We start from the raw sequence: 23,199 nt of genomic DNA on the forward strand, positions 1-23,199 counted from the left end.
GCTGGTGAGGACTCAGTTTATGATCTAGAGGAGGTAAATGAGTTTCTGTATCAGGCTTTTGGGAAATCTGTCAAATTGGCAGATTCTTTTGATGTTGATAAGTTTGTGAGGTCAGCTGTGATGTTACAGAAGACGGTGGGGTTAGACCAATTGAGTGAGAAGAAGCGGTTTCACTTGAGGAAATGTATTACTGCTGTTGCAGCAGCAAAAGGTGGTGGGAAACGTAGTCATATTAAGAGAAGATTAAAATAATGATGATGATCATGCTTCATGGGGTGTCTTTATTCTCCTTGATTTCTCTGTGGTTTCTTCTGCTTTTCTTTTCTCTTTTCTATATGGAGGTACCAAGGGTTGGTTCTCTCAATATTAATGGGGGAAGGGACAGGAATAAGAGGGCTTGGGTATTAGAAGTAATAAAATAGAAAAGGCTTAATGTAGTTTTCCTACAGGAGACACATAGTGATGAGGAAAATACGGTTGACTGGGGTATGTGGTGGGAGGGGCAGCATGTACTCAGTCATGGTACTAATTTCAGTGCTGGGGTGGCAGTCTTGTTTTCCTCAGGCTTAGGGGTGACTGTGGTATCTACAACAGAGATTGTCATGGGTCGGGTTTTATTGGTCAAGGTGGATGTTATAATAATAATAATAATAATAATAATAATAATAATAATATATGCCATTTAGCAGACGCTTTTATCCAAAGCGACTTACAGTCATGTGTGCATACATTCTACGTATGGGTATGTTATGTTTTTTTTGTGTTTTTTAAAAATGTTTATGCTCCTAATGAGGGTACAGAGCGTATTGCTATATTTGATCAAGTAAAGGAAACCTTAAGACAGTGTGACCAAGAGGGGTGTATGGTTTTAGGGGGGACTGGAACTGTACAGTGGATTTTACTGTTGATCGCACCGCTGAAGGGCACGGAGTTGCAACTTTAGGCTGGGTTTCTGTACAGCACTTTGAGATATCAGCTGATGTACGAAGGGCTATATAAATAAATTTGATTTGATGAACCTCACCTGCGGTCAGCCACTTGCCTGTCTGGCCTATTAACTGAGTTCGAGCTTTCTGATTTGTGGAGAGTAAAGAATGCAAACGTTAGGCAGTACACATGGCTAAAAATGAATGAAGGTCGTGTCAGTGCAGCAAGGTTAGACAGGTTGTGTGTATCTGAGCAATACTGTAGTAGGGTTGGAAAGTGTGCCATTACTCCTGTGGATTTCTCTGATCATATATATGGTTACTGTTGATATTCACTTTTCCTGTCACGAAGGTCATTACCTGGTATTTTAATGTTAAATTGTTACATGATGTCATGTTTTGGGACAGGTTTTTGTTGTTTTTGGGAAAATGGAGGGTTATAAAAGGAAATGTTGAGTCCTTGAGACAATGGTGGGAGGTTGGGAAGGCCCAAATATGAGTATTTTGTCAACAGTATACTGCTCTGTCTCAAATTGAAGTTAAAGAGACTATCAAGGCCCTTGAACAGGTATTGAATCTATCTATTGAATTGAAGCTGCTCACTCAGAACGACCCTGGACTAGTCATGAACTTACAGGACAAGAGACATGAACTGAGGTCGTTTCTGCATGAAAGAGTGAAGGGTGCCTTGATTAAGTCTCGTTTCGCTTCCCTCAAGGATATGGATGCTCTTAGCGCTTTAAAAAAAACCTAGGACAGTCGACATTTCAACGTAAACAGATGGTTTGCCTTCGTCTTCCTGATGGGAAGGTGACCACGGATGACATTGAAATGCGTCAACATGCAGTGGATTTCTTCTCGGCCCTCTATAAGGCGGAGGATTGTGACTCTCTGTGTACTGAACAGTTGTTACGGTCTTCCTCAATTGGGACCTGAGCAGAGAATCGCATTGACATTACACTGCAAGAGCTGTCCACAGCAGTTATGCAGCTCTCAACAGGCCGAGCCCTTGGCATCGATGGTTTACCATCTGAGTTTTATAAGCACTTTTGGGGGTCTATTGGGGAGGATTTTTATGAAGTGGTGTGTGAATCTTTTCATGAGGGTTCTCTTCCTGTATCCTGTCAACGTGCGGTACTTTCACTGTTGCCAAAAAAGGGGGATTTGGCTCTCATAAAAAATTGGAGACCTGTTGCTTTGCTGTGCACTGAATACAAAATTGTTTCTAAATGTCCCTCAAACAGGTTGAAAGAGTATCTGGGATTGTTGATCCACAAGGACCAGTCCTACTGTGTACCTGATCGCTCTATTGTTGACAACTTGATAAGAGATGTTTTAGACATTTGTAAACTGTCTGATGTAAATGTGGGTTTACTTTCTTTGGATCAGGAGAAGGCTTTTGTGTGGACCACCAGTACTTTGGGTTTGGGGATGTTTTTTGTCTTGGATGAATTTACTGTATGCTGGGGCCTCGTGTATGGTGAAGGTGGGGGGTGGTTTGAGTTGCCCCATCCCTGTCCAAAGGGGCATCAGGCAGGGATGCCCAATTTCAGGGCAATTATATAGTCTAGCGATTGAACCAATGCTTTGTTTTTTAAGAGTGAAGCTTACTGGTTTCTCTGTGCCAGGTGTAATGAAGGATCCCGCGATAGCACTGTCTGCGTATGCAGATGACGTGATAGTTTTTATTACAGGGGGTGAGGATGTTAAGGTTCTCTAAAACGTTTTAAAGGTGTATGAGGGGGCCTCCTCAGCTAGAGTCAATTGGGGAAAGAGTGAAACGCTGTGGGCAGGTCGGCTTCAAACGGGGTCCACTCCACAGTTACCAGGGGGGGGGTTTCAGTGGGGCAAAGATGGGATGAAGACTTTGGGGGGGTTTTCTAGGCTCCGATGTCTTTCAGAAAAAGAACTGGGAGGGTGTAGCGGAGAAAGTGTGTGCCACTGTCAAGGTGGAAATGGGTGCTGCCCCAGCTGTCTTATAGGGGAAGGGTCCTGGTAGCTAATAATCTTGCAGCCTCTACCCTGTGGCACAGACTAATGATTTTGCAGCCACCAAAGGGTCTGATACAAGAGCTTCAGAGGACCCTTGTCAATTTCTTCTGGTCTGGACAACACTGGATTAAAGCTGCAGCCCTGTACCTGCCACTGCACGAGGGTGGGCAAGGCCTGGTGTACATTTCCTCTAGAATCATGGCTTTCCGGCTCCAAGCAGCCCAGAGATTGTTGTACAGAGACGGTTCTAGCTGGGTCGAAACAGCCTAAATATTGATGAGGAGAGGCGGCTGTTTGGGCTTAGACAAGCACCTTTTCCTCTTAAAGCTGGAGGGTGGTGATTTGCCTGGCCTGACTCCATTTTATGAGTCTGTTATGCAGGCTTGGAGAGTCCTTGTCAAGTCCCGTAAGGCCAGCACGCCACCAGGGATGTGGCTTTTTGAAGAGCCTCTTTTTCACAACACTGCCATCCAGTTCTGGGTTCAGCCAGCCTACGTTCATGCCTGTTAGGCGTGGGGTGTACCAAGCTGGGTCATCTGATGCGGAGCAGGAGCAGATCGTTTGAGGAGCTGGGAGAAAGAGTGGGGATCCGATCATCTCGCCTACTGAGGAAGGTCGTCGATGAGGTCTGAGATTCCTTGCCAGGGCTTCATCTGCAGTATGTGACTGACACTTCCAATTCTGATCGGTGGAAGGAGGGTCTGGATTATGTGTTCCCTGCACTGATTGTTAGTGCTGCGATGGGGGCATTCGAGGAGGATGTGGGGATGCTGCTTTCCTTCGATACCCTGGAGCTGGGGGAGTTCAAGGAGGTGGGAAAGAAGGCCATGTACAGAATATGTATAAAGGTGTCCCATGCCTCTTCCCTGGAAGGGGTAAAATTGACGAGGTGGCCGGGTGTGCTTGGTCCAGGTGCCTCTCCAAAACGCTGTTGGTGATCATTATACAAACTGCCTATTGATAAGAGGACAGCTGACCTCCAATGGAGGATAATACATGGAGCTATAGCCACCAACATGCATCTGGTACACCTGGACACTAATGTTGGGGAGGGGTGTCCATTCTGTGCCGAGTCTGAAACTCTGGCACATCTGTTTTTACTGTGTCCCAGGTTGGTCGGGATGATTGAACTGATCACTGATTGGTTCTCATTATTGGGAGAGGTTTTCTCTTCCCAACTGTATATATTTGGGCCAAAGTACAGGTTCAGTCGAAAGGGAGTAGTTGTGTTGCTTAATTTTGTGTTAGGGGCAGCAAAATTAGCGATATGGAAGACCCGAAAGAACAGTATTCGGGGACAGGGGTCTGTGGATGTGGTGGGAATGCTGGAGGGAATGTTGGCAGCGAGACTAAGGGTTGAGTTTGCCTATTATAAACTTATCAACAATATTGATCTGTTTTTTAGTATTTGGGGTATTCAGAGGCTGTTGTGTTTAGTTACTGTGGAGGAGGAATTGGAGTTGTGTTTTTAATTGATGTGTAACTGTGGTTTTGTATAAGTATTTATTGTGTGTTGGGCCCCCAGACCCAATAAAGATGATTTAAGTAAGGGGGTTATATTCCTGTGCGGGTAGCGTGACTACAGCTCAAGCTCATTACCATAACGCACAATGCGCAAAAATATTCCTAATAATATTTAACCTCCACACATTAACAAGTAAAATAGCTCAAATGAAAGATAAACAAGTTGTTTATCTAGCCAGCAAGTCAGATTTCTAAAATGTTTTACGGCGAAAACATAGCACATATTTATGTCAAACCACCACCGCAGACATAGCTCATTAGCATAGCCAAGTAGGAAATATGGAATAAATAAGGAATATGCAATCAACAAACGCAGGATTAAAAGAAAAATCATTTCACTAACCTTTTGAAATCTTCATCAGATGACAGTAATATAACATGTTACACAGTACATTCATTCTTTTTCAATAATATGCTATATATATCCATAAATCTCTGTTTACAATGATGCATCGTTCAAAAAATGCTACTAAAATGTCCGGAGAAATTAAATAGCTCCGGCAGATAACGTCAGCTAACAAGGAATACACATCATAAACTTTGACTAAATATGCATGTTTTACATATGTATAGGAAGATACACTTCTTCTAAATGCAAACGCTGTGTTACTTTTATTTATAACATTACATTTTGCGTTTACTAGGCTATAATAGGGAGTCGGCGCTCCCACATTAGCATAATGACTCCTCTATCTTGGAGTCGACAGAAACCCAAAATGAACACATAAATATTCCCTTACCTTTGCTGTTCTTCCATCAGAAGACCTGGAAGGGATTATACTCACCAAATTAGCGTTCAGTTTTCAAGTCTGCGTCTTTCGGTTCTCAAAATAACCACTTTTCGGTCAAAATGTAGGCAAATTTCAAGTGGATGCGCACCAAAACGTCAAATATATATCATATGTCGAGTAAACTTGTCAAACTATGTTCATAATTAAGCTTTAACATGTTATATATATATATAAAAATATATGCCATTTAGCAGACGCTTTTATCCAAAGCGACTTACAGTCATGTGTGCATACATTCTACGTATGGGTGGTCCCGGGGATCGAACCCACTACCCTGGCGTTACAAGCGCCATGCTCTACCAACTGAGCTACAGAAGGACCTACAGCAATTGTGAGGACGAAGCGAAACACACACGTCTTTTAATCGATCCTGAGGGAAAGAGAGAAAATGTGCAGAGCGCGCAAATAGGTGCACTGTTTTTTGGCGTGACCGAGACCTTTCGGCACGCTCAAAGTCTCGTGAGCGCGCGATTCTCACAGTTACACGCCTCATTGGAAGCAGGCTTCGCGCTGAACACATACAGACTCTTCCCAGGCTTGTAACAGCTTGGTAAGTGCGTATACGATGACGTCAAAGTGGTGCCAACTTTTTCCATTACAAGAGAGACTTTGGGAGAATGCATGCCCTGACACTTCTGCTTTACATAGAGACAAAATTTAAACGATTTTATAAGCGTTAGAGTGTTTTCTATTCGATAATATTTTTTACATGCATATATTAGCAACTTTTGAAAAAAATGTATCCTGTTTTATATGGGTACCCAAATCCTCCAGAAGGGGCAGTAAACCGTGGTATCCTGAACAGGTTAAAACTCTAAAACTCTCTCTCGCTCTCTCTCTTCCTCTCTGTGTCCTCCGCTGCCTTGCAATTAAATTAAATTGTGTATTTGTAATTCTATCATCCTTACAGTTAAAGAGTAAACATACATACCTACACGTTCACACACACTTTAAACCCCCTATGACCCTTTGAGACCACCCTTTCAAAGTCACTAATTTTAGAGGCAGTGCCCCCCTATCTCATGTTAAAGACAATTCCCCCCTTCTCTTTATCCCCAGAAAGACTCATTTTAGAGGCAGTGCCTCCCTCCTCGGGGGCAGACCACAAGAGACCTGGACCAACCTAATCCAGCAGACTTATAAATTCAAAACAGAGGTCCTTAGAATACTTTTTAAGTACAACCTTCTTTCCATGCTTGCTTCCACCCTGGTTTTCTTTCTTCCTTTTTTTTGAGATAAACACTGATCTGTGGATGATTGGATTTGTACAGGCAAGGCCTTCCCCATTTTGGTTTTTACCAAATCCAACCTTTTGAAATCTGTGAATAGGGAGGAAGGAAAGCAGGCTTACATTATTTGAACGATATCCCAGATCTAACACATCATAGGATGTTAAGATGGAGGTAGAAATTGAACCTATTTCAATCTTCAGCTTAACAGCTGTTTTACTGGGTACACCTACATGTTTCAAGCTGACCTCCATTGTCTCTGTTCCCAAGAACTCCAAGGTAACCTGCCTAAATGACTATCGTCCTGTAGCACCCACATCTGTAATCATGAAGTGTTTTGAAAGGCTGGTCATGGCACACATCAACACCGTCATCCCAGACACACTCCAATTCGGATGCCGCCCAACAGATCCACAAATGATACAATCTTAATTGCACTTAACACAGCTCTCTGCCACCTGGATAAGAGGAATACCTACTGTATGGGAGAATGCTGTTCATTGACTAAACTCAGCGTTCAACACGATAATACCTTTCAAGCTCGGGACCCTGGGACTGAACACCTCCCATTGCAACTGAATCATGGACTCCCTGACAGGCTGCCCCAGGTAATAAGGGTAGGCTACAACACCACCACAATGACCCTCAACACGGCGGCCCCTCAGGGGTGTGTGCTTAGTCCCGCAATATACAAACAATATGTTTCCATTTAATCATCAAGTGTGATGACTAAATAGAAAAGCATTTAACAGTCATATGAACTGAGTTCTGATGAACAACCAAATGTAGCAATACAAAATAACATTTGCTTGCCACCTTAATTATTTACATCACAAGAACATATTTACCAGTAGATTCATAATCACACTGAATTAAAACACACTTATTGTAATTTTTGGATCTTTTGTGGTCTGCTCCAACTGTTTTGGTACAAACAGAACGGGCTTAAGAAGGAAGAAGAAGGAATAAGCAGCAGTCAGGACCCACTATTTGTTGATAAAGGAGCCTCCACAAAAATGGCTGCTCTGTCTGTGCAGACTGGCCTGCCATGGCCAGCTCCCTGCAAATGCATCCTGGCTCCCCACAATCTTTGTTGAGAGAATCAGTGCCACACACTGGAGAAGACAGACAGACAGAGGGGAGACAGCTCATACTTCAGCACACAAATCCCTCGAAGTATGAAAAGAGCAACAAGAAAAAAAGCCGATATGAAGCATTTTTAACAGCTGTGCATGGCCACCTGGGGGAGAGAAAGTGGACTGATGTTATTAATACATGCTAAAGGAGGGAGGAAACAAATGTTGAAATGTGTAAAATCGCTGAACTAGCTAATCAAATCAACTCAATTTGTATTTGTCACATGCCCCATTAGAACAGGTGAAATGCTTAATTTTACAAGCCCTTAACCAAAATCGCAGTTTCAAGAAAATATATATATTTTTTAAAGTAAGAGATAAGAAAAACAAATAATTAAAGAGCAGCAGTAAATAACAATAGCGGGGCTATCTACAGGGGGTACCGGTACAGAGTCAATATGTGGGGGCACCGGAGTCAAGGTAATTGAGGTAATTATGTAGATGCAGGTAGATTTATTTAATTGGTTGTGTATAGATAGTAACAGAGCGTAGCAGCAGCGTAGGAGGGGAGGGGGGGGCAATGCAAATTTCCACTGAGGAAGCAAAAACCAGAGAGACAGCCTACTTTATGGAAGCAGGGGATTTGATGCGTAAATGGGCAGCTCATGTCACCGTTAGTGACTGGAGTGAAGTGTGTCAAGTGGTTGTTCCTACACTGTTCCGACAGCAGGTGCTGTCACTCGCCCATGACCAGGCTTGGTCTGGACAGTTGGGGATCATAAAGACTTATAACCGAGTCCTTTGTCATTTTTTCTGGCCAGGTCTGAAGTCGGACGTGGTCCAATTTTGTAAAACATGTCACGTATGTCAACTCTCTGGGAAAGCGAATCAAACAGTTCCTCGAGCACCGCTCTGCCCGATTCCTGTGGTGGGGGAAACGTTTGAAAGAGTGATAATTGATTGTGTAGGTCCATTGCCGAAAACCAGGTCAGGTAACCAGTTCCTACTAACAATAATGTGCAGTGCTACTCGATACCCAGAGGCTATTCCTCTCCATACGATAATGGCTAAGACTGTGGTGAAGGCACTAGTGAAGTTCTTCTCTACATTTGGACTCCCTAAAGTAATCCAAACTGATCAGGGATCCAACTTTATGTCCAAACTGTTTTCAAATGTGTTAAATACGCTGTGTATTTCCCATCACGTCTCCAGTCCGTATCATCCAGAGAGTCAAGGGGCTCTCGAATGCTGGCATCAGACGCTGAAGGCAATGCTACGCAAGTATTGCATGGATACCAGTACCAATTGGGATGAGGGGGTGCCATTTGTCCTATTTGCTATTAGGGAAACGATACAAGAGTCCTTAGGATTCAGCCCTGCTGACCTTGTGTTTGGACACACCCCACGGGGTCCGCTGAAAGTTTTGAAGGAGCATATCTTATCTCCTACACCCAGTAGCGCCCTAAAAATGTGTTGGATTATGTCAGTAAGATGCGGGAGAGACTGCACGCCACATGTGCGTTAGCCCAAAAGTCTCTCTCCTCGTCTCAAAAACGCATGTTGCATTATGACAAAAAGGCTGTTGGCCGTTCATTTGAACCAGAGGATCAAGTTTTAGTTTTGTTGCCAATCCCTGGCTCATCTCTGTCGGAACGTTTTTCTGGACCATATCTGGTGGAAAAGAAACTCAGTGACAGCAATTGTATAATAAAGACACCAGATCAGCTGTGTTCTTTCTGTGTGTCATGTTAACATGCTGAAAACATATTATGTGTGTGATTCTCCCAACAGTTCCTCAGGAAAGCCGGTCCAGCCCGCCGTCTCCAGTGTGGCTGCGGTGGTGCTGAAGCCTGGCTGGGACCTAGAGGAGGATAAGGAGGACGGGTTGGAGTTACGCCATACGTTACAGCAGTGTGAACACCTATGTAATTCGGAGATGCTGTAGAAGTTACCCTCTCAAATGGAACATTTGGATAACGATCAAACTAAGAATCTTATACTATTGATAAACAGTTTTCTCAGTGTGTTTCAGGACGTTCCAAGTCGCACGTCCATCTTGGAACATGATGTGGATGTGGGGAACGCTGTTCCTATACGTCAGCATCCGTACCGGGTTAATTCAAAGAAAAGGGAGGTAGCTTATTTATTACAGAATGACATGGCAAAACCCAGTAACAGCTCCTGGAGTTCTCTGTGTATTCTTGTTCCTAAGCCTAACAGTACGTCTCGCTTATGCACGGACTATCGTCGTGTAAATGCAGTTACAAAGTCTGATTCTTTTCCTCTACCTCACTTAGATGACTGCATTTTAACTTTATTTAACTAGGCAAGTCAGTTAAGAACAAATTACAATATACAATACACGGTGATGCCCTGCACCTGCTTTTCAGCGTCTAGTTAACATTGTGTTTGCAGATGTGCCAAATTGTACTGCTTACCTAGACGATGTGGTGATACATTCGTCTACTTGGTCTGATCATCTCTCCACTTTGAAAAGTGTGTTTCAGTGGTTGGAGAATGCTTCTTTAACCCTCAATTTGGCCAAGTGTGAGTTTGGGAAGGCTACTGTGACTTACTTGGGGAAACAAGTGGGACGAGGTCAAGTGCGCCCAGTATCAGGCAAAGTGGAAGCAATTGTTGCTTTTCCTGCTCTCACGACCCGCCGCCAGTTGTTCAGATTCCTGGGGATGGTAGGGTACTATCGTAGTCTGTAAGAATTTCTCGACGGTAGTAGCTCCCCTTTCATCTTTGAGTTGAGTTGTAGCAGGGTGTTGCGTTCCCTCTTCATAGAGGCGTGCGTAACAGTTGTACAAAACGATTCATTTTATACTAGCTCCTTACGCACATACTTTTGCACACAAACAGAAGGTATCCTACGCACATACCGTCTCCCTACCCTGTCCTCCCCCAAGATTACTGATGTCGTAAGAAGTACTCCCTGCCCTCTCCCAAAGCTCTCTGGCCCCTAGCCAAGGTCGGCACTGAATTTTGCTCAGACAATCTGTGTTTAAGATACTATAAAGACATTTTGTACAAAGATATTGTTTTACCCTAATTCTGACTAAAACTACACACATCATTTATTAGAATTTTACTGACTAAAACTACACACATCATTAATAATAATTTTATGATCCTAATCAATTTCATACAATTATATGGTTTCAGGGTGGAATATTCTAATCATTCATGTAAACACATCAGTTCCATTAACAATCACAATCAACAAGTATTAGTAGATTCATATTAAAATAGAACCATCACTTTCGTTTCAGTGTATAAACATACTATTCCAGTACTTATCACATACAGTGAGTAAAGTTAAGCATCCACTTTTAGTGTGTGCTCTATTAGAAGAGAGAGAGAGATGAGAATAGGAGAGAGGGAGAAGAGTGTGGCCCCACTGGACAGTGCATTACAGGTGACATTGAGATCAGAGTCAGTCCCACTGGAGGAGAAGGTGACGAAGCCTGGCATGTCAGTGCTGATCTGGCTGTTGATCCAGGTCTGGTACTGGGACACTCTGGTGTACACTCCTGGGAAATTTGCTTCGGCACAGCCTTGTCCAAAACTCACAACCCCAGACTGGATCCAGACCAGACCCTGTTTGCTCACCATTGGTCCCCCGGAGTCTCCCTGTAGACAGATACATTTTAGTAATTTAGCAGATGATCATATCCAGATTGACTTACAGTAGTGAGTGCATACTTTATTCGTACTGGTCCCCTGTGGGATTCAAACCCACAACCCTGGTGTTGCAAGTGCCATGATCTACCAACTGAGCCACAGGTGAAATTTAAAGATTTCACCAGGTTAATCATCAGGGTCAGTGAACAATGAAATTACCATTAGAAGTTTGATTCATCATCTCTTAGTCATTGAATAATAGCTCTGCAAACTGCAGCTAAACTGCAGCTTTGGCTCTGCAACTATTTGGAATGAAACACAGCCATGCATCCCTCACCTGACAGGAATCTTTTCCTCCACTCAGTAGACCAGCACAGATCATGTTGTTTGTGATTGAACTAGATCCAGCATAGAGACAGCTACACTGCTGCCAGGCAGACCGGCTGGATGTAGTCAGTGAAGGTGACAGGTGATGAGAGCTTCAGCAAACATATGTCATTGTCGCTGGTTGCACTGTTGTAGTTCGGGTTGCAGATGATCTGAGAGACCGTTTGGGATACCTCGTTGGAGTTGATGCTTTGCTGATTCTGCCGGCCCAGGTAGACAAGCATGCCGGACGTGCTGGTGCTGAGAATGAAGAGAGTTGGGAATAACTATTATTAATGTGATTATTAGACTATTAGTGTCCTTGCTGATGTCGTTTACACAATTCAGGGATGTATTTTAGAGAGACAATGTCACCTCACTGGAGTCATTACCACTCCTACAACTTATTTGACAACCATTAATACTGTGCTTTAAAACAAGTACAGTACAAACTAGCAAGCACATACAGCGAACTGCCGAAATAAAGGAAACACTTGAATAAATGAGGGCTACAAAGTCAATTGAATGCAGGTGCTTCCACACAGGTTTGGTTCCTGAGTCAATTAAGCAATTAACATCCCATCACCATTAACGCAGGATTGTTTTTTTTCAAGCAGAAAATGAAATATAAAAAGCAGAAAAGATAATCTTGCTGCATTTTGTAAATGCAGATGATGTTCAATATACACGCAGGTGAAATGGTTTAAAACGCACATTCTGTGATGGTCTGTGTTTTTTAAATGCTGTTACATACATTAACACTTAATGTAACAAAATAGTCAGAATCAAGATAAATAATCTAAGATAAATCAAGAAACCTGTAATTAATTTAGTCACGCATTTTTACATCAAACTAAGATGTTTAGTGCAGTAATTCTCAAAGGAAAAAATGTGAATGAAAACTAGTCATTGCGTGCTTGAACTAGAGTTTCCCCAGCGACCTCCTATGTGTTATCAATGGCGTCTCAACCCCATTTTACTCTCAGATAAGGAGTTTGTCAATTTCATCTCTTCTGAAATCACCTTATTCCTAGAAACTAATTCAACACCAGGTATGTCCTGCTCTACCATATGGGAGTCTCTCAAAGCATACCTATGAGGCCAAATGATTTCTTATACAGCCAACCAAAACAGAGTTCGCTCCCAGCGACTTCGGGACCTGAGCGAGTCCATAGCCACATTGGATGAGAAGTATGCTACGGATCCTTCCTCTGATCTGCATAAAGAGCGCCAACTACTCCAATCTGAATTTGATGAGCTTTCTACCAGGCAAGCTGAACAGTTACTCTTGCGAGCTCGATACAAAGTCTATGAACAAGGCGACAAGGCCAGTAAACTCCTTGCGCATCAGATCTGTAAATCTGAGGCCTCACGTTTAATCCCACAAATAAGGACCCTGTTAAGCAGGTGAATGAGGACCCAAAAGCGACTTAACAGAAACAGAGTTTATTCCAGTCTTAACAAAAAACGATAAATCCTGAATACTTTCACAGGTAATGTCCAAACAGGAATAACTGAAATCCTCTAGTCAGTAGAGGGGAACAACAGGAGAAGCGGCCACAAACTGCAGGTCGCTTCGGGTTGGCGCAGGCCGTAGCTGATAGAGACACCTGCTCACACGCAGCATCTGAAGAAGGCAAAAACACGACAGGACGGAACAAGGACACAGTACAGCAAACAAGGATCCGACAAGGACAGAAGCGGAAACAGAGGGAGAAATAGGGACTCTAATCAGAGGGCAAAATAGGGGACAGGTGTGAAAGAGTAAACGAGGTAGTTAGGAGAATGAGGAACAGCTGGGAGCAGGAACGGAACGATAGAGAGAGAGAGAGAGGGAGAGAGAGAGAGGGAAAGAACCTAATAAGACCAGCAGGGGGAAACGAATAGAAGAGAAAGCACAGGGACAAGACATGACAATCTATGACAAAACATGACAGACCCCGTCTGGTGCCACCACAGTTATACATAAAGAGATCAATGATCAATTTAAACAATTTTACTCTGCGCTATACACCTCTGAATCCCCTCAAGACCCCTTGCTGATTGACTCCTTCTTTAATGGCTTGAATATGCCTTCAAATGATACAGACTCCCATGACTATCGAGAAGAAGAATTTACGCTTGAGGAGATTGCAACAGCAGTGTCCGCAATGAAAAGTGGTAAATCACCGGGTCCGGACGGTTTTCCAACTGAATTTTACAGGACATTTTCTGGTCTGCTTTGCCCATTCTTGTCTCGACTATTTGCAGAGTGCCTCAATACTTCAAAGCTACCGCCTAGTCTTTATCAGGCTTCAATTTCATTACTACTAAAGAAAAACAAAGACCCCCTGGAATGTGGATCCTATCGCCCAATCTCGCTTTTAAACTGTGATTACAAAATCCTAGCTAAGCTTTTAGCCATCCGTATGGAAGGCTTGCTGCACCAAGTAATACACTCTGACCATACTGGCTTTGTGAGAAATAGGCATTTATTTTTCAATATTAGGCGCCTTATGAATATACTGTAGTCCCCAGCGTCGGAGGACCCGTGGGGTGGTGGTCTCACTTGATGCCGAAAAAGCGTTTGACCGCGTTGAGTGGGATTACCTAACAGCTGCCCTTTATAGATTTGGATTTGGCCCCAAATTCAATGCATGGATAAAGATTCTTTATTTTTCCCCCATGGCTTCGGTATGGACTAATAACTTGTCCTCTGACTATTTTCCCTTGCACCGCGGATGCAGACAGGGTTGCCCACTCTCCCCCTTGTTGTTTGCTTTGGAAATCGAGCCTCTCGCCATTGCACTACGCGCTAATGATGCCATTCAAGGCATAATCAGGGCAGGCTGGGAGCAGAAAGTCTCGCTATATGCTGACGACCTCCTTTTGTTTATCTCCAACTCCGATACCTCATTGCCACGTGCCCTATCTGTTCTTAAAAAGTTTGGATCAATCTCAGGGTACAAGCTGAATCTAGGCAAGAGTGAGCTTTTTCCGGTAAACAAGGCTGCTTTAAAGTGCTCTTTTACAAGTTCTCAGTTTAGGATTGTCCGGGATCAATTCACTTACTTGGGAGTAAAAGTGACAAGGAAATATTCAAATTCGTTTCAGGAATACTTTGTTGCTCTAGCAGACAGATTGAAACAATCTTTTACTTTTTGGAATTCGCTACCCCTTTCTCTTATCGGAAGGATTAATGTCATTAAAATGAATGTGTTGCCCAAATTTGTATATTTATTTCAATGTTTACTCATTTTTATTCCAAAATCTTTTTTTATTTCACTGGATCAAACATTCATGCATTTTATTTGGGATGGCAAGGTACCACGGATTGGTAGAAAACATTTACAGAAGCCTTGGTCATTGGGGGGTTTAGCTCTACCAAATTTTCAGACATACTACTGGGCTGCAAATTTCAGAACTGTTCTGTACTGGCTGCAGACTGATCCTACTGGCCCTAGACCACTCTGGGTCCAGATGGAGTCTGAATCGTGTAAACCTGCAGGACTTTCCTCTGTGTTGTGCTCGTCTCTCCCAGTGTCCCTAGGCAAAAGGTGTGTCAACCCAATTGTAAAGCAGTCTCTTAAAATTTGGAATCAGTTCCGTTTAGCCTTTAACCTCCGAGGCTTTTCTCTATCAGGCCCAATCAATCAGAACATTTTATTTCCTCCATCTTTGAATGATGGGGCTTTTGGCATTTGGCACTCACTAGGCCTCTCCTCGCTAGCCCAATTATTCTTTGATGATACATTTGCCTCTTTTTCTCAGCTGCAGGAAAAGTTCAATCTCCCCCAATCCCACTTTTTCCGCTATCTCCAGACGAGAAACTTTGTCAGGGCTAACACACCTGGATTTCCCAATAGGCCTGCGAATACAGCTATAGAGAGCATCTTGGAGCTGAACAAGCTTCCTAGGGGCGCAATTTCAGATGTATATGCAATCATTCATGATTTACAGAACCCTTCTTTGGTGCCTTTAAAGACTCGATGGGAAAAGGATTTGGGGGAGGAACTTGGGGAAGACGCCTGGGAATCTGTGCTGCACAGGGTGCACTCGTTCTCTTTTAGCACTAGACACAGCCTCATTCAATTCAAGGTGGTTCACCGTATCCACTGGTCGGGGGCCAAACTTGGAAGAATATTCTCTGATTTTGATCCTACCTGTGTCAGATGTAAAGGGGAACCAGCCACACTGTTGCATATGTTTTGGGGCTGTCATAAACTGTCAGGTTTCTGGGAATTAATATTTAAATGTTTCTCTGATATATATGACACTGTTATAGATCCGTCTCCCCTTACAGCCCCTTTTGGAGTACTGCCCATGGGTACCCCCCTATCAAGAATCCAGTCGGACACTGTTGCTTATACAACTCTTTTAGCTAGACGGCTAATACTACAGAACTGGAAGATGGCAGCTCCCCCATCTTATAAATATTGGGTGAGGGATGTGTTGTGCTCTCTGAAACTAGAAAAAAATCTAATTCAATTCACGTGGGAACCCCAAACTGTTTAATGAGGCTTGGGCTCCATTCCGGTCTTACTTTAAACAGTCCATCCTCTGATGGCATTCCAATTAATACTAAAATAAGTCGGTGACTTAAGACTTGGAGGAGCCTCTCTCTGTGTTTTTGCTGGGGGGGGGGGCATTAAGGTCCATGTGCTTATTGATTGTGATCCGGAGATGCCTTGTTCATCTTGCTCGGGCAGAGACTGAAGTGTGAGCTTGTTTTTCCCAGTTATTTTTACACTTTGTTCACGCCTACATAAATAATAATTTTATTTTTTTATTTTAAAGCATTGTAAAAAAAACTGTCCAGCGGATGGTCGGTCTGTTGCCATGACTCTCTGTGAGTGGTTGCATTTCTCCACCCTTATCCCTTGACTGTTTACAGGAACAATGGTGAGGTGTTTGCTCCGTCGCTGTACTATAGATTGCCCTTTAACCTCTGTAGCCTTCTGCCTGGTATGTTTAACTTGTCTAAAGTATGGTATCTTTAAAGCTATTTTTTATTTTATTTTATTTCTTCTAGTTGAGTATATTATTTATATTGCTTTGTCTTGTCTATGTGTGTGTGTAAAACTTAATAAACAGAGTAAAAAAAACACAAAAAAAACTAGTCATTGGATGACAACACACACTTCATTGAAGAATGCCTACTGTTGTCCAATCACCGACGAAGGGGCATAGACTTCCGCTACCAAACTTCAGCTTGCCTGAAGAAAAATAAAATGGTGTGCTTGAACAGCCGAATAAACCTGTATGCTGCCGAACACCAAAATTAACTAAAACATCGTCATAATATATGCACAAACTGTTTTGACTGGGAAGCATACCGTAACCTTCAGAGTCATGTATAAATACGTCCAGTTGCACATTATTTTGGCTACCATGGCTAGAAGTGGTTAGAAGTGACTTTGAAGAGCAGTCTCAGAGGATCTTAGGGGGTTAGAAGGTGTGTGTGTGTGTGTGTGCCACCAGATATCAACCCAATTGAACACTTGTTGGAGATTAGTTTTCAACCACAAACTCCAAATGATGGAATTTCTCATTGAAGAATTGTGTCACATCCCTTCAAAAGAGTTCCAGACACTTGTAGAATCTATGCCAAGGTGCATTGAAGCTGTTCTGGTGGCTCAACATCCTATTAAGACACTTTATATTTTGACATGTCCTGTATTTTGGCAGTTACATGTACATTAATCATGTTACATTTCATTAATTGCAAAAAAATACCCAAAGATATTATACTTTGAATTAGTTCTCTGAATTAAGTGATTAATACATGATTAAAATAGATCATTCAGTACATAGACAAAGACAGCTTATAGATATTAAAATATCACCAAGACATAATATATGGGTTGGGGGACGGGTAAGGTTATGTCTTTCTACCTGGGGAAGCAGTGAGCGGCAGTCAGCACCCACTCTTTGTTGATAAGGGAGCCTCCACAAAAATGGCTGTTGAAGCGGTGCAGACTGACCTGCCATGGCCAGCTACCTGCAGCTGCAGCCTGACCCCCGACAATCTTTGTGTTGAGAGAAGCAATGCCACACACTGGAGAAGACAAACAGAGGAGAGACAGCTCATGATTGAACACACAAATCCCTCACAGTATAAGAAGAGCATTGAGGAAGATACCCTAGCTGATTTGAAGCACTGCAGTTGCATGTAATAACAGCAACTTACCATTTGCCTGTGAATGGCCACCTGGTGGAGAGAGAGTGGATTGGTGTTATTAAAGGGGTTTACAGTTACCAGTTTTTTTTAAGTAAAAATAGTAGGTATAATTTGAAAAATAAAATGTATTGAGTAAATGTATTTATTGATTATCTTAATTTTGATAAGACATTAACATTTTATGAATTGAAAGTTTTTTGTTGATGTGTAAATACATCTAAATGTATCGATTCTAAGGATGCTGAAAAAAGTTGGAATCCCTTTGGCTTAAAGAGATATGCTAAATGGGGGAGGAAACAAGTATCTAAATTTTTAAAATCGCTGTACTATCCCTTTAAGTAGCAGGACATCTTACAGTTTGTGGCTCTATCAAAATAGAATGAAGCCCTACAAAATGATAGCCAGGGTATTAGGAATGTTTTCAGACCCCTTGACATTTTCCACATTTTGTTACGTTACAGCTTTATTCTAATATGGATTCAATAAAAAAGTTTCCTTATCAATCTACACACATTACCCAATTATGACAAAGTGGAAACAGGTTTTTAAACATTTTTGCAGAAGTATTAAAAAAAAAAAAACAGAAATACCTTATTTACATAAGTATTCAGACTCTTTGCTATGAGCCTCGAAATTGAGATCAGATGCATGCTGTTTCCATTGATCATTCTTGAGATGTTTTTATAACTTGATTTGAGTCCACGCATGGTAAACTTAATTGATTGGATGTGAATTGGAAAGGCACACAAAGACTCATTTGTGACCAAGCTTTAACTTCCTTACTGATGTCTTGAGATGTTGCTTCAATATATCCACATCATTTTCCATGATGCCATCTATTTTGTGAAGTGCACCAGTCCATCCTGCAGAAAAGCACGCCCACATCATGAGGCTGCCACCCCTGTGCTTCACAGTTGGGATAGTGTTCTTCGGCTTGCAAGCCTATTTTTTTTTTTTTTTTTTTTCTATTTTTGTTTAATCAGACTAGAGAACATTTCTCCAAAATGTACGATCTTTGTCCCCATGTGCAGTTGCAAACAGTAGTCTGGATTTTTTATGGCAGTTTTGGAGCAGTGGCTTCTTTCTTGCTTAGCGGCCTTTCAAGTTGTTGATATAGGACTTACTGTTGAAAAATATACTTTTGTACCGTTTTCCTCCAGCATCTTCACAAGCTCCTTTGCTGTTGTTCTGGGATTGATTTACACTTTTTGCACCAAAGTACATTAATCTCTAGGAGACAGAACGCAACTCCTTCCTGAGCGGTACGACGGCTGCGTGGTCCCATGGTGTTTATACTTGCGTACTATTGTTTGTACAGATGAATGTGGTACCTTCAGGCGTTTGGAAATTGCTCCTAAGGATGAACCAGACTTGTGGAGATCTACAATTTTTTTTCTGAGGTCTTGGCTAATTTCTTTTGATTTTCTCATGATATCAAGCAAAGAGGCACTGAGTTTGAAGGTAGGCCTTGAAATACATCCACAGGTATACCTCCAATTGACTCAAATGGTGTCAATTAGCCTATCAGAAGCATCTAGAGCGATGACATCATTTTTGGGAATTTTCCAAGCTGTTTAAAAGGCACAGTCAACTTTGTGTATGTAATCTTCTGACCCACTGGAATTGTGATACACTGAATTATAAATTAAATAATCTGTCTGTAAACAGTTGCTGGAAAAATTACTTGTGTCATGCACAAAGTAGATGTCCTAACCGACTTGGCAAAACTATAGTTTGTTCACAAGAATTTTGTGGAGTGGTTGAAAAGCGAGTTTTAATGACTTCAAACCAAGTGTATGTAAACTTCTGACTTCAACTGTATTTACTTATGTAAATAAGGTATTTTTTAAATTTTTTTTAAATAAATTAGGAAGAATGTCTAAAAACCTGTTTTCGCTTTGTCATTATAGTGTATTGTGTGTAGTATGCTCGAGGGGAAAAAAGTATTGAATCCATTTAAGAATAAAATTCAACGTGTCTGAATACTTTCCGAAGGCTCTGTGCATACACTACTATATGTCACAGAAACAGCACACTAGGCAAGATATTCCTTGGCTCTCTAGGTGAAACTTGTGGTAACTCAATGCTGGTAGGGTTTTTGTCATATCAACCCTTTTGTTTATACACCATTCAGTTCCGCTCAGTGGATGTCCTTCTAAGGGCAGAAAGACCATACACAAACAAACTGGCATTTCCAGAATATAATGTTTGGAACATCCATTGTTATATTCTGAGCCTCGTTCTTTTTTCTCAAGACAAAGGAGATTATTGTGGACTACAGGAAAAGGAGGACCAAGTATTCCCCCATTCTCATCGACGGGGGTGTAGTGGAGCAGGTGGGCGTCCACCAAGACGCCAACCTGGCGTCCACATCACCAACAAACTAACATGGTCCAAGCACACGAAGACAGTCGTGAAGAGGGCATGACAAAACCTATTCCCCCTCAGGAGACTGAATAGATTTGGCATGGGTCCTCAGATCCTCAAAATCTTTTACAGCTGCACCATCGAGAGCATCCTGACTGGTTGCATCACTGCCTAGTATGACATCTGTATGGCCTCCGACCTCAAGGCACTAAACAGGGTAGTGCGTACGGCCCAGTACATCACCGGGGTCTGGCATCCAGGACGTCTATACCAGGCAGTGTCAGAGGAAGGCCCTAAACATTGTCAAAGACTCCAGACACCCTAGTCATAGACTGTTCTCTCTGCTACACACGGAAAGCGGTACCGGAGCACCAAGTCTAGGTCCAAGAGGCTTCTAAACAGCTTCTACCCCCAAGCTATGAGACTCCTGAACAGCTCATCAAATGGCTACCCAGACTATTTGCATTACCCTCTCCCCCACGCTGCTGCGACTCTCTGTTATTATCTACGCATAGTCACTTTAATAACTCTACCTACATGTACATAATTACCTCAATTACCACGACAGCTGTTCCAAAAGCACATTGACCCATTGACTCTGTACCGGTACCCCCCTATATATAGCCCCGCTATTGTTATTTACTGCTGCTCTTCAATTATTTGTTATTCTTATCTCTTACTTTTTTAGGGATTTTCTTAAAACTGCATTGTTGGTTAAGGGCTTGTAAGTAAGCATTTCACTGAAAGGTCTACATCTTTTGTATTCGGCGCATGTGATGAATAAACATCTAAACAGTAGTATCACTGGGTCAAGTGAGTGAAACTCAACAGTGAACAATAGGAATGTGGTCTGGTTAGACTAGTCTATTGTTGATCCAGGCTGTATCACAATCGGCTGTGATTGGGACCACAATTGGCCCAGCTCTTCCGGGTTTGGCCGGTGTAGGCCGTCATTGTAAATAAGAATTTGTTCTTAACTGACTTGCCTAGTTAATAAAGGTTCAATTTAAAGTATATATATATTGTTGACTTTTGATAATAAGAAGTAGATATAATGGCAGTTTAAGTGAGAATCTTTGATTTAGTCAGTGTGGAAACCACTTTGTTTTTGTTAAACAGTAATATCACTTGGGACAGTGCTGTGGAGAATGTTTTGGCTATCATATTAATTATCGATTAAAGTGGTGTCATGTGCAAGACTTGCATTTGACTGAAAGATTCAGTATAAGAATGATTACATAATTTCAAAAGACGTATAATTTCAATTACTTTTCATAGATAACTCCAACTCCAACTTCCTAAATACTCAACTTTGTTTGGGGGGGGGGTCTCTCTCAAAATGAGGCAGTAATCATTACAAAGCAAATATACACACAGTCCAAAATAGATTATAGTCCTGTAATGTACTGTAAACCAGTGATATCAAACATATTCACTGTTTTAATGCGGTCTAAACATTCCTTAATTCATTTGGGAAAGAACCCAATATAACCCAATGTCTATAGGAATCTAGTCAAACAGTAAAATAATTTACTTGGAAAAGTACAGTACTTCATGGTAAAGTGTGAACTTCTTGAGTTTTCTCTAAATGTATTAAAGTAACTCAAAGTGGACTGCTAGTCTATAATAATAATAATAACAATAATTCTCTATTACCTTTTCCCATGCAGGTCAACGAAAATACAACAGCACACAAGACCCACCCCGACTCCATCCTATTAGCTACTACGGCTTTGTGTGTGTCCTGTATTTATAATACCATTGATTGAAGGAGGAGGTATGTACCACAGGAGGTTGGTGGCACCTTAAATGTGGAGGATGGGCTTGTGGTAATGGCTCACCACCCATTCCATTAGCGCCATTTCTGACATTATGAGCTGTCCTACCCAGCCTCCTGTGGAATGTACATAGGTAGGTAATAGCTTGTATTGTTGAGTCAGGGTATGACACATGCCTCATGACACGTCATTGGCCCTCTCTCTCTCTGTCTTTCTCTCTCTCTCGCACGCTTTCTCTCTCGCTCTTTCTTTCTTTCTCTCTCTCTCTTTCTCTCTCTCTCTCTCTCTCTTTTTTCTCTCATCCTCTCTGTGTCCTCCCCTGCCTTGCCTCATTCAACATTCCTAATTTTCAATTATTCTCAATAAAAGTAACATTGTGTATTTGTAATTCTATCATCCCTACAGTTAAAGAGTAAACATACATACCTACACGTACACACACACTTTAAACCTCCTATGCCCCTTAGAGACCACCCTTTCAAAGTCACTGCGATTTCTTCTATTATCCATTGTAGCCAAAATAATGGGCAACCGGCGTTTTTGTACAGGACCCTAACCATGATGGGATGTTAATAGTTTAATTAACTCAGAAAACCACACCTGTGTGGATGCAGCTGCTCTCACTCACACACACACCCTCTTGTCCTATCTCATAACTTTGCATGTCAACTAGAGTGACTTGTTTTAGAGGTAGTGCCCCCCTCCTCTCTATCCCCAGAGACTCATTTTAGAGGCAGTGCCCCCCTATATCTCATGTTAAAGGCAATGCCCCCCTTCTCTTTATCCCCAGAGAGACTCATTTTAGAGACAGTGCCCCCTCTATCTCATGTTAAAGGCAATGCCCCCCCCCCTTTATCTTTATCCCCAGAGAGACTCATTTTAGAGGCAGTGCCCCCTATCTCATGTTAAAAACAATGCCCCCCCTTCGCTTTATCCCCAGAGAGACTCATTTTACAGGCAGTGCTCCCCTCTATCTCATGTTAAAGACAATGACCCCCCTTCTCTTTATCCCCAGAGAGACTCATTTTAGAGTCAGTGCCTCCCTCCTTGGGGACAGACCACAAGAGACCTGGACCAACCTAATCCAGCAGACTTATAAATTCAAAACAGAGGTCCTTAGAATACTTTTTAAGTACAACCTTCTTTCCATGCTTGCTTCCACCCTGGTTTTCTTTCTTCCTTTTTTTAGATAAACACTGATCTGTGGATGATTGGATTTGTACAGGCAAGGCCTTCCCCCTTTTGGTTTTTACCAAATCCAACCTTTTGAAATCTGTGAATATGGAGGAAGGAAAGCAGGCTTACATTGTTTGAACGATATCCCAGGTCTAACACATCATAGGATGTTAAGATGGAGGTAGAA

General features: G+C 42.1%; 1 pseudogene; it reads right to left on the reverse strand.

Moving 5' to 3' along the window:
- Window positions 1-10,651: 10,651 nt before the first annotated feature.
- On the reverse strand, window positions 10,652-21,807 carry LOC123995127 (annotated as a pseudogene).
- Window positions 21,808-23,199: the final 1,392 nt, after the last annotated feature.

The sequence above is a fragment of the Oncorhynchus gorbuscha genome, linkage group LG14 (genome assembly GCF_021184085.1).
Source record: "Oncorhynchus gorbuscha isolate QuinsamMale2020 ecotype Even-year linkage group LG14, OgorEven_v1.0, whole genome shotgun sequence".
In the NCBI taxonomy this organism is placed as follows: Eukaryota; Metazoa; Chordata; class Actinopteri; order Salmoniformes; family Salmonidae; genus Oncorhynchus; species Oncorhynchus gorbuscha.